General features: G+C 37.1%; 1 long non-coding RNA gene across 2 annotated transcripts; it reads left to right on the top strand.

Moving 5' to 3' along the window:
- The first annotated feature begins 5,336 nt into the window (after nucleotides 1-5,336).
- LOC129347527 (uncharacterized) lies at nucleotides 5,337-10,458 on the top strand. 2 transcript variants are annotated; one of them, XR_008599664.1, is made up of 3 exons: nucleotides 5,337-5,492; nucleotides 6,396-6,496; nucleotides 8,345-10,458. It is a non-coding gene; the product is annotated as an uncharacterized LOC129347527 (long non-coding RNA). The 2 variants fall into 2 exon arrangements; XR_008599665.1 differs by lacking the exons at nucleotides 5,337-5,492; nucleotides 6,396-6,496 and adding an exon at nucleotides 7,061-7,365.
- Nucleotides 10,459-14,804: the final 4,346 nt, after the last annotated feature.

Here is a 14,804-nt window from a genome sequence, read left to right as displayed (position 1 = left end):
TTGCTCTTAATGAAAAAAATAAATTTTGTATTTTAAGGATTGAAATGACAATTTTTTTGCATTTTTTTAAATTAGAGAGAATAGTAAATAAAAATATTTTAACTTTTTATTCTTTTTGTTAAATGACTCAATATTCCACCATTTTTTGTGGCTAACATGATGCCAGATTTTCAGTGAGTTTTTTTTGCTTTTGTTTTTAATGGAATTAGTTTTTAGAGTTCGTGTCTGTTGTGTGTGTTGGAGAAATGTTTAGTGTCCAGAATCCAGAATGCCGCGTAAACGTATAAAACGCTCATGTTAAGAGGAAAGACCTCGAAGCCCGGGCATTCTTGGTGAGCCAGGAAAAAGACATCCTCTGGCGTTTCCCATCGCCGAGGGAAACTCCCACCGACAACAACAGGAACTCCACAGCTGAAGGCCATAGCAAAGCTCAGCAGCAGCACCCCCTCTTTCTTTTCTTTCACCACCTCCTTTCTCTTTATTTGCTCTCCTCCTCCCCCATTAAACTCCACCTAGTTGGGACTGAAAGGTTGCAGGAGGTTACAGGTGCCACAGAGGGGAGGAGTTATTAGAAACCAGCAGAAGGTGTCCTGGGTCACATCCTGCAGCATCAATTGAGAGAAAAAAATCCACTCTGGGACTATTTCATGATTTCATTTGTTATGTTCGCTGCGTTCCAGGGGTTATTTGGGGATATGATGCTGTAATTGATGACCGTGGTGAGTCTATGCTTTCTCCGGTTACATTTCAGGGACGGATTACTTCCCAGAAAGACTCCACTATTGCTTTATTCAGCTGTAGAGTTGACAAATGGGTGTAGAGAGAAGAAACACTGAAGGCATTTTCTTATAGAAAGAGGGCTACATTGAAAAGAAAAAAAAAATTGAAAATCCAGCAGCAAAGTTGCCAGAAAAAATACATTACAAACACAATACTAGAATGTTTTAAAACTTATTATTATTATTATTATTATTATTATTATTATTATTATTTTTATTATTATTAATACATTGAAAAATGTCAAAGTATTGGCATAGAACTGTAAAATAATAAGGATATGTAAAAAGAAAATGTGTAAATTTATGAGCAAATGTAAACCAATAAATTTTTGATGTGAACATTATTTATAGTTGGCTTGGTTTTTGGTTTTTTTTGTTGTTGTTTGTTTTTTAAGCAAACATGCAGATTCATACTTTTTTCTGTAATTCAATCTGACATTATCTCTAATGTAACAAAACAGGAAAACAGATCTGTAAAATAACAGTATATTGGTTTGGTTTTTTTTTCCAAAAAAAACACATAAAAACTGTTAACATTAAATTTTGACAGTTTAATGTCACATATCATTTGTCTATATTTTCTAAAATATTTTCCCATTTTGTTTAATTACAGAAAATAATTAGTAAAATTCCACTTTATTTTTAACTGTGGTAAAATTTGGAAAATATTATAATCTTATAGATTGTATTTGAAAGAAATCTACATTCATACTCTTATTTTACAAATTTTCCCTGTTTTGTTAAATTAGAGATATCTAGTAAAGTCACAGAAAAAACTAATTCATTTACATGTTCACTGCAAAAAAGGCATAAACTAAACCCCACTGCACGTTAAAAATCTTTTACACTGTAAAATGTATAACCAAAAATTACAATTTTACTGTATTTAAATCAGCTAAAAATCTCATTATTTTACATATACTTGTCAAAAAATTATGTATATTCAGGAGTGAAAAATGTTTTGGTTTTTTTTTGTTTTTTTTTTACCAGCAACCCCCCCAAAACTGACAAAACTGTTCATAATGTGAAGCTCAAAAATCTGTTTTTTTTTTATAAATAGCAGTTTGTTCATTTGCAATATGTGACTGCAAATAATAACACTGGTTTACTGTATTTAAATCAGATCAAAATATCATAATTTTACAAATATTTGCAATTATTTTCACCATTTTTAGTTTTTGAACATGATAACATTTTTTTAAAACACATTTTTCTGGCACATTTGCTGCCGGATTTTTATCCTTTTACGCAGATGTTTTGAAGTGTATGAAAACTCAAAGATGAAGAAATGTGAAGAAAATGAAGCAACAAGTAGACAACTACAAATTCTCAGAAACATCAAGCAAGCTGCCAGCAGTCTGACTTTGTTTTGCTTTGAGAGTGACTATAAAATGTCCTGAAATATGGAGTTTAACCAAAAAAAGTACAGCTCAAGGCTCCGGCAGCTGCAAAACAAAGAGCAGCTGTTCTGTTCAGTTCTGACACACGACTGAGCTGTGACATGCTCTGATATGGAGCTGTGTGATGGAGGTCAGGAATGCAGGCCGACGTAACAGCAGACGTACAGCAAGGTCAGAAAACAGCCCAACAACCAAACCCTGAACTGTTTTCTACAGTCCAGACTCAGTGCATCGCTGTTTCTTACCCACATGAACGTGTCATTTGACCCAGTGCTGCCAGAGACGCTGTTTGAAGTGACACGACTGCAGAACAGCGGCTGTATTGTGGTGGAGAGAGTGGAAGATTATACTATCAGCACAGGAATTCTGATTATTCCACAGAGACGCTGCACATGTGGGACAAACTTTAGTGGCTGGAGGAGGTGGGGAGGAGTTAAAAAATGGTTTGATCATATGCTTATATGGTTTCTTGCTGAGACTTGGATGAGAAAATAAAGTTACAGCCAGCAGACAGTTAGCGCAGCTTAGCATAAAGACTGGAAACTGGTGGAAAAACTTCTAAAAGTCAATAACCGCCTGGATCTTCAGCAGTTTCTGGGCGGTTTTGCTCCTATGGGTTAAATTTTCACTGCAACATGTGGGACATTCCAGAAATTACACCCATGAAATTTCAAATATTTCACGTACATAATACTAAAACATGCAGTTGTTGTGTAAATGTACTTTTCCTGTGGCCAAATCTTATAAAACTAGGAGAAAAGAATGTTTGAAATATTAAAAAAAATAAAAACTAAATAAGTGTGGAGTTCGGTCCGTGTACGGATCTGGTAATTGGATGTTCTGTTCTGAAGCGGGTACTGAAAAACAAAAAAGGAGTGTAGCGGCTCCTTGGATTCATTCAGCAAGACACAGAGAGTTTCAAACGGGTGTTGATTTATTCTCACTCTCGACCAGCACGTGTACCATAAGCACCGTGAAAACTACAGAATTAAACAGAATACAAAATGCTTCACTGTAGTATCACAAACAATTCACGTATAAATCATGTTTACATCCAATACAAATAAACGCAACTCATCTGATAATAATGCATATTAAACATTTTCATACCTCATTCCGCCGTTCCAAGGGCGCTAATTTAAGTGTTAGCCATCAGCTAGCATGCTCTCCAGCTCGATATACACACACACGCCGCCGCTTGGAGCTACGAATACAGTATAATGAGGTAAATCACAATGTAAACCCTTCCTTAATACAATTCAAATAGATAAACGTGATGTATAACTACTGTTTTTAGACAGTTTTTTACCGTTTCTCCGACGATGCGTGAGAACAATGTTGTTTAGACAAAGAAACAGGAAGTTCGGCGTCACAAAAACCGCAGAAGAAGAAGAAACGCTCGCTTAACAAAATAAAAGCGGAACAGACCACAAGGTGGCACTGCAGGACTACAATGTCTTCTTAATACATAAACAATATTGTGCAGGAGAATAATAATACAATTTATCTGACATTTACAAGGAGTGGTTATTTGATTTTCGTTTTAAAATACAAAAATTAAAATTGAAATACAAGGCGTTTTTCCTTTTCATGATCAAAAAGGGATATACGAAATTTTAAAAATGCTTTGATTTTCATTTTATATTTAGAATAACAAAAAAATAAAATCAGTAAGAGACAGAAACGAAAAAAGGTCCGTTTTTTATTTTCTGGGACCGGAAGTGGTCATCAGCAAGTGTGGAGCCAAACGACAACAAATTCTCAGAGGGCGGAGCCAGAGAGCAGCGATTGGTCAGACCATAGATAATATAGAAGACAGCGCGCTAGTATCTAGTCTGCTATATATATCTATGGTTAGCATGTCTGGTAGTAGTGATGGCGAGATGAATCTTCATGAAGCACTGAGGCTTTCCATCCAATTGGTTCAGTCATGGTTAGAAGCTCCATTTTGCTTCATTTGCTCTACTGCGCCATCAACTGGACAAAAAAAAGTAAAACAGGCAGAGTGCCTATAATGACACACTAGCTTTGCTATGAGAAGCTTTGAATTGTGCTTCAATGATAATGCCGATAAACAAGTAATATACTTAATATAGTGTCTGCTTTTCCTGATAGCAGGGACAGAGGGGGAAATGGAAACAAACTGGGGGGAGATTTGAGATTTGTAGCTTGACTGCTTGATTGATGTCAGGTTTTGGCTTTCTGTAAAGTGCTTAGATGCTTTTAATTGTAATAAGGGCTATATAAATAAAATTTATTGTGCTTTTGCTACTTGTTTTGTGACTGTGCGTGTGGTACCAGTGACAACCTGTAAAACAAAAGTAGGGACAACACTTTATTTGTTTTTATTCAAAAATATAAATTTTTCCACAGTGCTGGGATTCAGGCGACTTCTTTTTTTTGGACAATATTTTTCTAGCTCCTTGGAACACAACAGACATTTCACCTTTTAAAATACCAGAAAAAAAAGAAATTAGAACAAGCGTTGTGTGGTGTTGTCACAGTTATACATATTACACTTCACTTATGTGCCTACTTTATTCCCAGACAGGGGAGAATCTTCTCTTTCTGGCTGGTTCTATAAAAAAAGAGTCTCAAACCGGTTGAATGCAAAGATACAGCAGGTAAAAATCCAACAAATGTGAACGGGGAATCCATTGCGTTTCGCTGCCCCTTATATTTTGAATTGCACGTCAAACCTGCGAACCACTTCCTGAACCAGTCACGCGGTACGACCGGCTTGCGACGCTTCGAACGTCATCATTTTTGGCTCCTCCCCTAAAGGAAGCGAGCCTCGATACGCGCTTCGTGGACGCGCCCCGTCCATTACTCGGCACACGCTTCGAAGCCTCGGCACATCTCGTAACATCACTATCTGGTAGTAGGGCTGCCACAAACGACGCGTCGACTAATCGCCTGAGCACGATACGTCATCAAAAGCGGAAGTGAGCGCGCAATGCAACAGAAATCACCGTCTGAGTGGAGCGCGGAACACGCATGGACATCCGCGCTGTATCGTGCATATATAGTATATGCATATATTATATACGCACAATACAGCGTGGACATCCGCGTTTACGATACAGCGCGGACATCCGCGCCGCATCGTGGATATACTATATATGCACGATACAGCGCGGATGTCCATGCGTGTTCCGCGCTCCACTCGGACGGTGATTTCTGTTGCATTGCGCGCTCACTTCCGCTTTTGATGACGTATCGTGCTCAGGCGATTAGTCGACGCGTCGTTTGTGGCAGCCCTATCTGGTAGCATCTCTGGTTGCTGTTGACCTTGTTTTTGGAGTAAAACACGGTAAGAAGATAAATACTTATAACCTGTAGGGTTGTTTTGTTGTACGTTAAGTCAGCGACTTGTGAAGAGTTGTGTTTTGTCGTGTTTGAGCAGTTGGTCCGGACGCGTTAGCTAGCTAAGCGGCTAAGTTAGCTAGCGGGCTAATTAACACAGGTGGCTAACTTACCGCTGAACACCTGTGTTAGTTGCTGCCGCAGCTGTCCGTCTTTATTAGAATGACCTTCTCAACCTGTATTTCTCTGCTGTGTGTTTTAGCTTTTAAAAAAGTTATTTTACTTTAAGGTTAACTGAAACCCGTTCAGCTGCACTGAAGTTTAACATTCAGCTGGTTTGAATTAAACCGCGCTTAACTTAACATTGCGCAACATTATCTCTCTGAATCTCCATAATTTCATTAAATTTCTTCTCTCTTCCACTGCTCAAGTTCAATCCAGTATATAAAGTGACATTAATAGTGAATAAACTAACAACCAGCCATTGTATTTATTTATTACTGCATGTATTTGTAGTAAAACATGAGTTGAAACATCCTACTTTTGGATCTAGAACTGCACAAGCCGTTCATTTTCAGTCACCTGATGAGTTAAACTCCCCTTTTTATGTGAGGTTGAAGCAGAAGGTCTGAGTTAACAAAGAAAGTTCTTTATAATTTGTGATACCTGTTATCTCTGACTGAGGCTTTAATTTTTTTTAAGCTGATTTACACGTAGAAACTTTGTTCAGGAAGATTTCTCAGTAGCTCAGAGGACATGCTGCTTTTTACACAACCTTGTAAGAGAATGTCTGTCAATGCTTTCAGCAGAATTTAGAAACACAACACTTCCTAAACAGATATTTTGAGGCTGTGAGGTTAAACGTTTGAGAGTATATCAGTGTGTTTCTTTGTGGTCTTTCTGTTTCTAGGTGGAAGCTGAATTAGTGAGGATGACTCCTGCTCCTGTCATCTCTAAGCTCCTCACACATCTTTACCTGCACATGAGGAAAATCACTCCTGTAGAATGCAGGTATGTTTGTCATTATTATAAAAAGATGTTGCCTGGTGACCTGTCAGAAACCCATTATACAGAGTCAGCCAAAATAATGTTTACACACATTAGGAAAAGAAAAACTTGCATAAATGTTTCAATACCAAATTTATTCAGACATCACGAGATTAATAAAAGTTATCTTTGCCCTCTACAATTACAAGAGATGCTCAAAGTGGTGGCCACTGGCTTCCAGACATTTCTGTTGTGTTGTAGACGTCACTTGTTGATGCTCCATTCATGAGGGTAGCGCCATCTGCTGGGAAAACATCGTACAACAGGACACAGAGTTATCGTGATTTGATCAAACTTAGAAAGAGGAATCTATATGTGTAGAAGCACTTATACAAATGAAATATTTATGAAAGTTTTTCTTTTCCTGATATGTGTACATTATTTTGGCTCACTCTGAACTTAATGAGAACAAAACTGTCATTTAATTGTTGCTCTGGAAGCTTCTTTAGTGAAAACCAGCTGGTGTTCTGCTTTGAAACAAACTGCTGTTGAGGTCTGTGTTTTTTGGTTTAACCCCACAGTTTCTGAATGAACTGATAGTTGTTTTTTTTCCTGATCAATGTGGACGTTATAATTGATGGTAACATTTACTGATCATATAATCAGCATGACAATATAACAGTATAACATTCTGACCACCTGACTAATACTGTGTTGGTCCCTTTATGCTGCTAAAACTCCTCTGACCCAGTGGTTCATCAGAACCTCTGGGGATGTCCTGTGGATTCTGTGGATCCTGTGGGTTGCAGGGTGGGTCCTACTTAGACCAGGCTGATCCCGGACCATCCCACAGATGCTCCATCAGATCTGGATGTGGGGAGTGTGGAACCCAGGTGAACAGCTTAGCTCTGTCATGTTCCTCGGACCACTCCTGAGCAGTTTTAGTTCTTCCTGCTGAGGGTGGCAGCTGGCATCAAGGACTGCTGTTGCCATGGAGACTAGGGGGTTGTTTGTCCTGCAGTGTTTAGGTGGTGGTACATGTCAAACATCCACATGAACGTCAAGGTTTCCCAGCAGAACGCTGCATTAGAACAAGATGATGGATGTTGTTCTCTTCAGCTGTCAGTGGTCAGAATGTTGTGGCTGATCAGTGGATCTGTCTGCCTTTACTCTGACATCCAGTTATACAAAAGTGTAGAATGTGTGCAGTGCAGGAGAGATTTACTTTATTGTATGCATTTTTTTTTTTTTTTTTTAAGGGAGAACTTTTTTTTTTATCCACCTGAAGAAGACCTAATCTATCCCTTCAAAGGATAGTAAATTGTTACTACGGCTTCCATAGTGGTCTCATCAGAGAAAATCATATCCATATACAGATTTTTATTAATTCCAGGGCTGGTTCAGTAAAGATTATAATAATGACTACATCAGATAATTCTTGGTCACAGTTGGAATTTTGCTGCCTGAGAGATGGTTGAGAAGGTTTGCAGTTCTTGTTTTAGCAAAATATGTTATAATAGAAGATCTTTATTGTCATTGTACATGAAATTATCTGCAAACCAGCAAAGTGCATCAGTCTGAGGTATCTAAAAATAAATAAGTAAAGAAAAATGCTTCTAAAGCCAATAATAAACAGAATATTTTGAGGGAATATTCTAAAAAGGAAAGAAAAGCTCCATTCTCACTCCTCTCAGGATAAACTGTCATTAAAATTGACTTTAAATTTAGCTTCAACACAAGATAAAAACATTTACTTTAATTACTGATGTCAAGTTTTAATAAAGTTCATGCTACGTTTATAAAATGATGAAAGTGAATACATTGTATTTCTGTGATCTGTGTTTGATTTCTGTCTTTTCTCCTGTCATCCAGATGTTCAGAGGGAGATGATGCCACATCTGGTCCAGCTGATGGAAGGTCTTGAAGTTCTCTGACTGGCCTCGACTGAAGATGGTCCTCTCACTATGTTTAAGGTTCAGATGCTCAGTAACAAACTCCAACAATGTGCCAACAGGGAAGCTTTAGGTTTAATTAAATGTTGTTATGAAGGTATCGCTGTTTTTCTTTGTGAATGCAATGTGCTCCAACTGAAACTTGAATTAGAACTTAGAAGTAAATCCTTCCATCTGAAAGGATTTAGTTGCATTAATAACCTCATAACATTCTAATTTTTATTCCAGTCTTGGTTGGAAATAGAATCTCTGTATTGATTCAGGTAAAAACTGAACTTCACCGCATGTTGGAGCAAAACAACCAGATGAAAACTGTGATGTTGTTGGATTGTCAGACCGTAATGTTGCAGCTCAAAGCAGCTTTTCTATCTCAGTTCATTCTGACATTCAGCTATGAATCAACACAGCAGATGGTGATCCATGCTGTGGAAGTCTCACATCTCCTGATTTAATGGCGCTGCTTTGCACTTTTTACGCTGTTTATTCACCAACACTTTATTTAATAAAAGTCCCATCTAGTTTTTATGAGGAAAGTGATGTTTTAATTTCTCTGTGAATAACTGCAGTCTAATGCAACAGCTGGAGTTGTAACATCTGTCCTGATATTGATCATGAAGTATTGATCAGAATACTTATGGTTAGCAGTCATCCCTGAAGTTTTACATTAAAATCTTTACTTGTGTTGTGAACTTTGGTAAGAAGCAGAAACTTTTACGTTGCCATGGATACATAAGTGTTAAATTCTGTCCATGTTTCCATTTTGGGAAATTCAGTCCAGTTCCAGAATGTGGAGGAATTTAGTCTCAATCACAGACAACAAATATTATCTGAAAGTTGAGTTATTGTTGTTTATCAGCATAATATAAAAAGATTAATGTTAGAAATATTCCAGTTAAGACTCTAGAATATCATGATTTATGTAAATTTACCTCAATAATATAAATGTTCAGGTTAAGATTGTACAGTGATATTTATTATGCAAGTTTAGCTGTTTAAAGTTTATGACTCTGCACTAAAATATTATTTAAACTGACATCATTATTATAATATTTAGGGTCAGACCCTACTGTATTGAGATTAAGAAATCAAATATTCTATAAAATGTAAATACACTGAACTCATTGGGATATATTTAAGTGAGACTCTACAATATTATTTGACACAAATCTATCTAAATCAAAATTTTAATCATTTTTACTTCAAACATTTACTGGACTGATTTAAACATTAAAATCACTCCTTTCTAATCCTCTGCTGTACGTTCAAAACTGAGGCCTTAAATAGAAACACACAAGTATCTGATTGAAGGAACTTCTGCAGAGTCCTGGTTCCAGAACACGATGATAGAATTATAGACAAACTTTAACAAAAGCTGCCTGAGAGTTTACAGGTTTTCATGTTAGATTTCTTCAGTAATTTAATGAGAGTTATCAGCAAAAATCAAGTGTTCATTTGATGAACTTCATTTCCTAAAACATCCAGAATTGGAGCTCATATCTTTGACAGCTGTAAAGTTTCTGCTCCTTCAAAGTTCACAACACGAGTGAATTAATTCCTAAAACACTCTCAATGCTGGAGAGCGTTTGTGATGCTGAAGCAGTGATCAGTTTTTCTGTTTCTTCTCTGGAGATGGACAAAGAGGGACATCTGCAGAGACTGAGAAAGAGTCTCACCTCATCCTGACATGAGGAAAAAGACTTTATTGAAGACTACAATGAGAAAAACTATCAGACAGCAGACGGCTGCATTCAAGGTGAGCTCTGAACATTTGATCTGGAACAGGAATTCAATAACGGCAGCATGAGCTTCATTTCAGTCTGTAGCTGCTGAATTCATGGATGAATCATCTGGCACTAGAGAGGAAGACCATCAAACATCCACATCAGCTGATGGAGATCCAAGAGTCTCACCGAACAAACAACCTACAGAGTGAAGACCTCAAATCTGATTGGACGGCCTCCTATTCAGCCACGTGTCTCAACAAATGCCTCTAAGTTGATTTGTTTTCTAAAATAAATCTAGTTTGAGTCCTAATCTATGCCTGTGTGTTTGCTTCTTTACACTGCTGTTAACAGTTTAGGCTGTTAGATTGTTCCAGATAAGACAAGTACAAGATTCTTCAGAGCCGTTCTACCACGAGCCTGACAGGAAGAACTCCAACAGCTACTGAATGTTCCTGTGGTCCCCTCAAGGCTACAGGAGGAGCCCTACGAGGACGAGCCGGTCCACCTGATGGCGGCCAGTCGCTGCGGTTCAAAGCCAACACCGACTACGTGGACTTCTACTGGACCACATGGAGGCCTTCAAACCAGACCAACGAGTTCATCGACTCCCCGACTCGTGAGTCTGAGGACGCCGCCGAGCCTCGGTCCAGCCGGCCTCCTGTCTGTGGGTGTTTGAGTGCTGAGAGGTTTGTGGATGCATGTGAACATCTCTGTGTTGAAACAGCAGCTTTGGACTCAGTAACGCCGGGAAAAACCAAGAGCTCCTTTATTTGTGACTTCCACTAAAAAACTGATGAAAATAAGTTTGCCAGGGTTCTGACTGATAACAGATTAAATAATGAAAATAACAGTTGAAATATTCCTTTAAACAATCATTTTAGTCTGCATTTCCTTTACACTGACTTCTTGGTATATGTACGAGTATTTTCGGTGGAATATACTATTAAGCCCAATGTTAAAGGGTTCTTCTGGGAATATACCATTAAACCAACTTTTTAGGTAAATGTTCCAGGATGTTGGGTGGAATATACCATCAGACCAACCTCCAAGGTCTACAGTAGTGAATTTTAGGTGGAATATACCATTAAACTCACCTTTTAGGTCTACATTGGGGGATTTTAGGTGGAATTTTCTTCTAAACCGTCTTTTAGTCTACATTTAAGGATGTTTAGGATGGTATATTCTTCCAAACCAACTTCTCAGGTCTACATTTCAGGTGGAATATTCCTCCATACTAACTTTTTTGGTCTACATTGAAGGATTTTTTCTAAACTACCCTTTCAGGTCTATATTTGAGGTTTTAGGTGGAATATTCCTTTTAACCAGCCCCTCAGGTCTCTTTGAGGATTTTGGCTGGAATACTCGGTTAAACCAACATTTTAGGTGCATGTCCAAGGATTTTTGGTGGAATGTTCCTTTAAGGTGGATGGTTGAGGACCTTGTAGGTGGAATACTTCCTGAAACAAACCTTTTAGGTCAACATTCAAAGATTTAAGGTGGAATATTCCTTTAAATCGACCTAAATTTCATGTTTTGAACCTTATCAAGTGAGAAACCTCAATCTAGACTCCTCATAATGACGTTTGAGATTTATGCTGCTGTTATTTGTTTAATCCAGATTAAATGACAGAAATCCACGACTGTAATTTTATTTCAGGACTCGGTTATTAAATGTCAAAACAATCCATGTGATTCTAAAAACTCAACAGCTTTACAAACTCTAAGATTAAACTCTCCACAACGATCCAAAATAAGTTGGACTTCTACATGAGAGCTTCAATTATTCTTCATCTACTTCCTGAAAAGTTTGGTCAATAAAAAAGACAAAAACTAATATTTTCAGCTGAACTAAAGACAGACTCTGTGCTTTTTCTGCTCACATGTTGTGTTGTTGTAAACTTCCTCTTTCAAATAAATACCCGCCTAACCCCCTGGAAACCAGCGTTTGTCCTGTTTTTGTGTTGCTCCTCGGCGACCCTAGACAGCCGGGTCGTAATGTTTTTTGAGCAACACACCATACTATGATGTTTTTAGAATGATGGTTCTACTATGAAACCAGTTTGACATGTTCAGGCGTTCTTTGTGTGGAGATTTCAGGTATCAGAAGGTGATTTTCAACTTTCTTGTGAACTTTCTGCTTCAAATTTATACTAAATTTCCTTGACTAACCCAGCCCTCTGGACTTCCAGTAAGCTGTGTTCCTATTGGCTGTCCAGGTGGCTGCTAGGTGTTATCAGGAACACCTGAGCAGCTAGGTGTTATCAGGAACACCTGAGCAGCTCAGTGTCTTCCTGCTTTATGTGGCTGCAGCCAAACATTTCCTCTGCTTCTGTTCACCACTGAACCGGGTTTGGCTCCGTTGCTTTAGTTTGTTCTTTAGGCGTTGGCTTGCAGCTTCCAGCAGTAAAATAGGCTTTAATGTGTTTCTTGGTGTGTTTTAGGGCTTTGTACTGGATAGTTGTCTTGGTAAATGTGGTTCTTTAGCCACAGTTAGCACCTGGTGCTAATGTGTGCAGTGATTAGTGGATTTGGTGCAGGTGAGTTGTGTCTTTATCTTGGCTGTAGTGAGTCTTTAGAGGTTTTTGGTCAGACACATTCTGTATTCATGTTTGTGAACGAACGTTGGTCGTCCAGAAGGTAAGAGTTCCTGTCCTGATTCTCTGTTCTCAGAGGTTCTCTGGTAGGCTGCAGGAGACTTTAGTGTTTGGGTTGTGCTAGTTTGGTTTTTGTACGGTTTCATTTGGACGACTATCTTGAGGCCCCTCCATGTGGTTTAGTGAGGTTTTCTGCAACAGTTCTACAAAGCAACCTGCAGCAGAAGAGACTTTGAGAGTTTTTAGGAAGTTCTGGAGACCAGACTTTAGAGCAGCAGAAACATTTGCCAGCAGTTTGAGTAGGAGAAGGTGAGCTTCAGAGTAGAAATGAGACGGAAACCTTCTTGACCCGTGTGGTGAGGTCCTGTACCAAGAGTTTGAGCAGGTTGTGAAGAGTCTGTAGTTCTTTGGTCTGAAAGCACAAGAAGAGTCGACTCATTAAAGGAGAAAACAGGAGATATTGTTGGTTCTTCTGTCGCTCTGCAGTTTCCTTAGACTGAAAATCAAGTTTATATTTTAAATGATTTCCCATGTGAGCCCAAGAAGTTTTAAATAAACTCCCTCCATCCCCTGGACACAACATATTTTATAATGATGTTAAATCTTTTTTTTTTTTTTTTTATGTTTTTGAATTTTAATCATAGTTTTAGCATAGTTTTTTCTCTTTGCTTGTTTAGTTTTGTAATCTGTGTGAAAGGTGCTAAACAAATAAAGCTGAATTGATAAACTGAATAATTGACTAACTCATGATTGTGACAACAGAAGTATTTTCATTGTGATTTAAGGGTTTGTTTCATTTTTAAGGTTGGGGTTAAAATCTTGACAGAAAAAAAGATTAAAGAAATAAACTACAGTAAAAAAAGCAATTAAATCAAAGGAAAAAACATTTAATATAATAAAACTTTTAAAAAGAAAATTAAACATGAAATACAATTAAATTATATTAAACAGACAAAATATTGAATTAGATATTTAAACAGAAGATACAAAACACGTAATTATGAAATTAAGCAATTTTTTAAAACAAAAATATGAAACATTAAAGATGAATTGTTTTAGATAATTAAACATTTAAAAAATACAATTAAACAAGAAGAATATTAAACATTTAAAAAAAATACAAAACATTAAATTAGATTATTAAACTTTCAAAAACAAAACATTTAATTTAAAAAAAATTAATGTTTAGTTAGAAAATTAAATCTTAAAGACAATAAAACTTGAAATAGGAATTAAAGTGAAAATACAATGAAGCATTTAAAAATAAAATTAAACATTAAAAGGTGGTAAAACATTTAAAAAGAAAGATATAGAAAGATTCTTAAGGGTTTAATCGAAACATTTGGAAATCCAATCAGACATTAGAAAATAAAAGGTGAGAAAAGAGCAAAACTAAACATTTAAGAAGAATCAAACCAAAGACAAAACATTTGAAAAGACACCAGTTAGACTTTAGAAGATCAAATTAAACAGAAGAGACAATAAAATGATCAAAAAGAGCAAAAACACATAAAGGTCAAAGTTTTCGAGTCTGAAATGAAAACATCAAGTTGTTTCTTCAAACATTTCCTCTTTCTATGTTCTTGGTTTGATTGTGGACAGATTTACTAAGAACTCATTTAAGAAAACTGCTTTCCAGATAAAGTCTACTAGTAGTTGAAGGCATTGATCAAACTAATGTTACCTTCTGATCTCCACAAACTTTACTGTTCAGTGAAGAGAATCAAAGTTTGTTGAGGATTTCTAAAAAAACCCACAGGTGAAGGTCTGAGAAGAACTCAGATGGATGGTCAAAATGTGAAATCAAGACTCATGGTCACAAGTTTTAAGGCTTCTGTTAACCAAAAAGTTCAAACCAACAGAGAAGTACTGAAAAACTTTTAAAATTTCAGTCCTCGAACTGTCTGAAAGTTCAAACTAACAGAGAAGTACTCAGGAATTTAGAAGATATCAGTCCTCAGACTGTGTGAAGGTTCAAACTAACAGAGAAGTACTCAGGAATTTAGAAGATATCAGTCCTCAGACTGTCTGAAGGTTCAAACTAACAGAGAACTACTCAGGA

Source organism: Amphiprion ocellaris, chromosome 19 (genome assembly GCF_022539595.1).
Source record: "Amphiprion ocellaris isolate individual 3 ecotype Okinawa chromosome 19, ASM2253959v1, whole genome shotgun sequence".
Classification (NCBI taxonomy): domain Eukaryota; kingdom Metazoa; phylum Chordata; class Actinopteri; family Pomacentridae; genus Amphiprion; species Amphiprion ocellaris.
The sequence above is the reverse complement of the archived record's forward strand: the minus strand, read 5'-3'. Positions and strand labels throughout refer to the sequence as shown.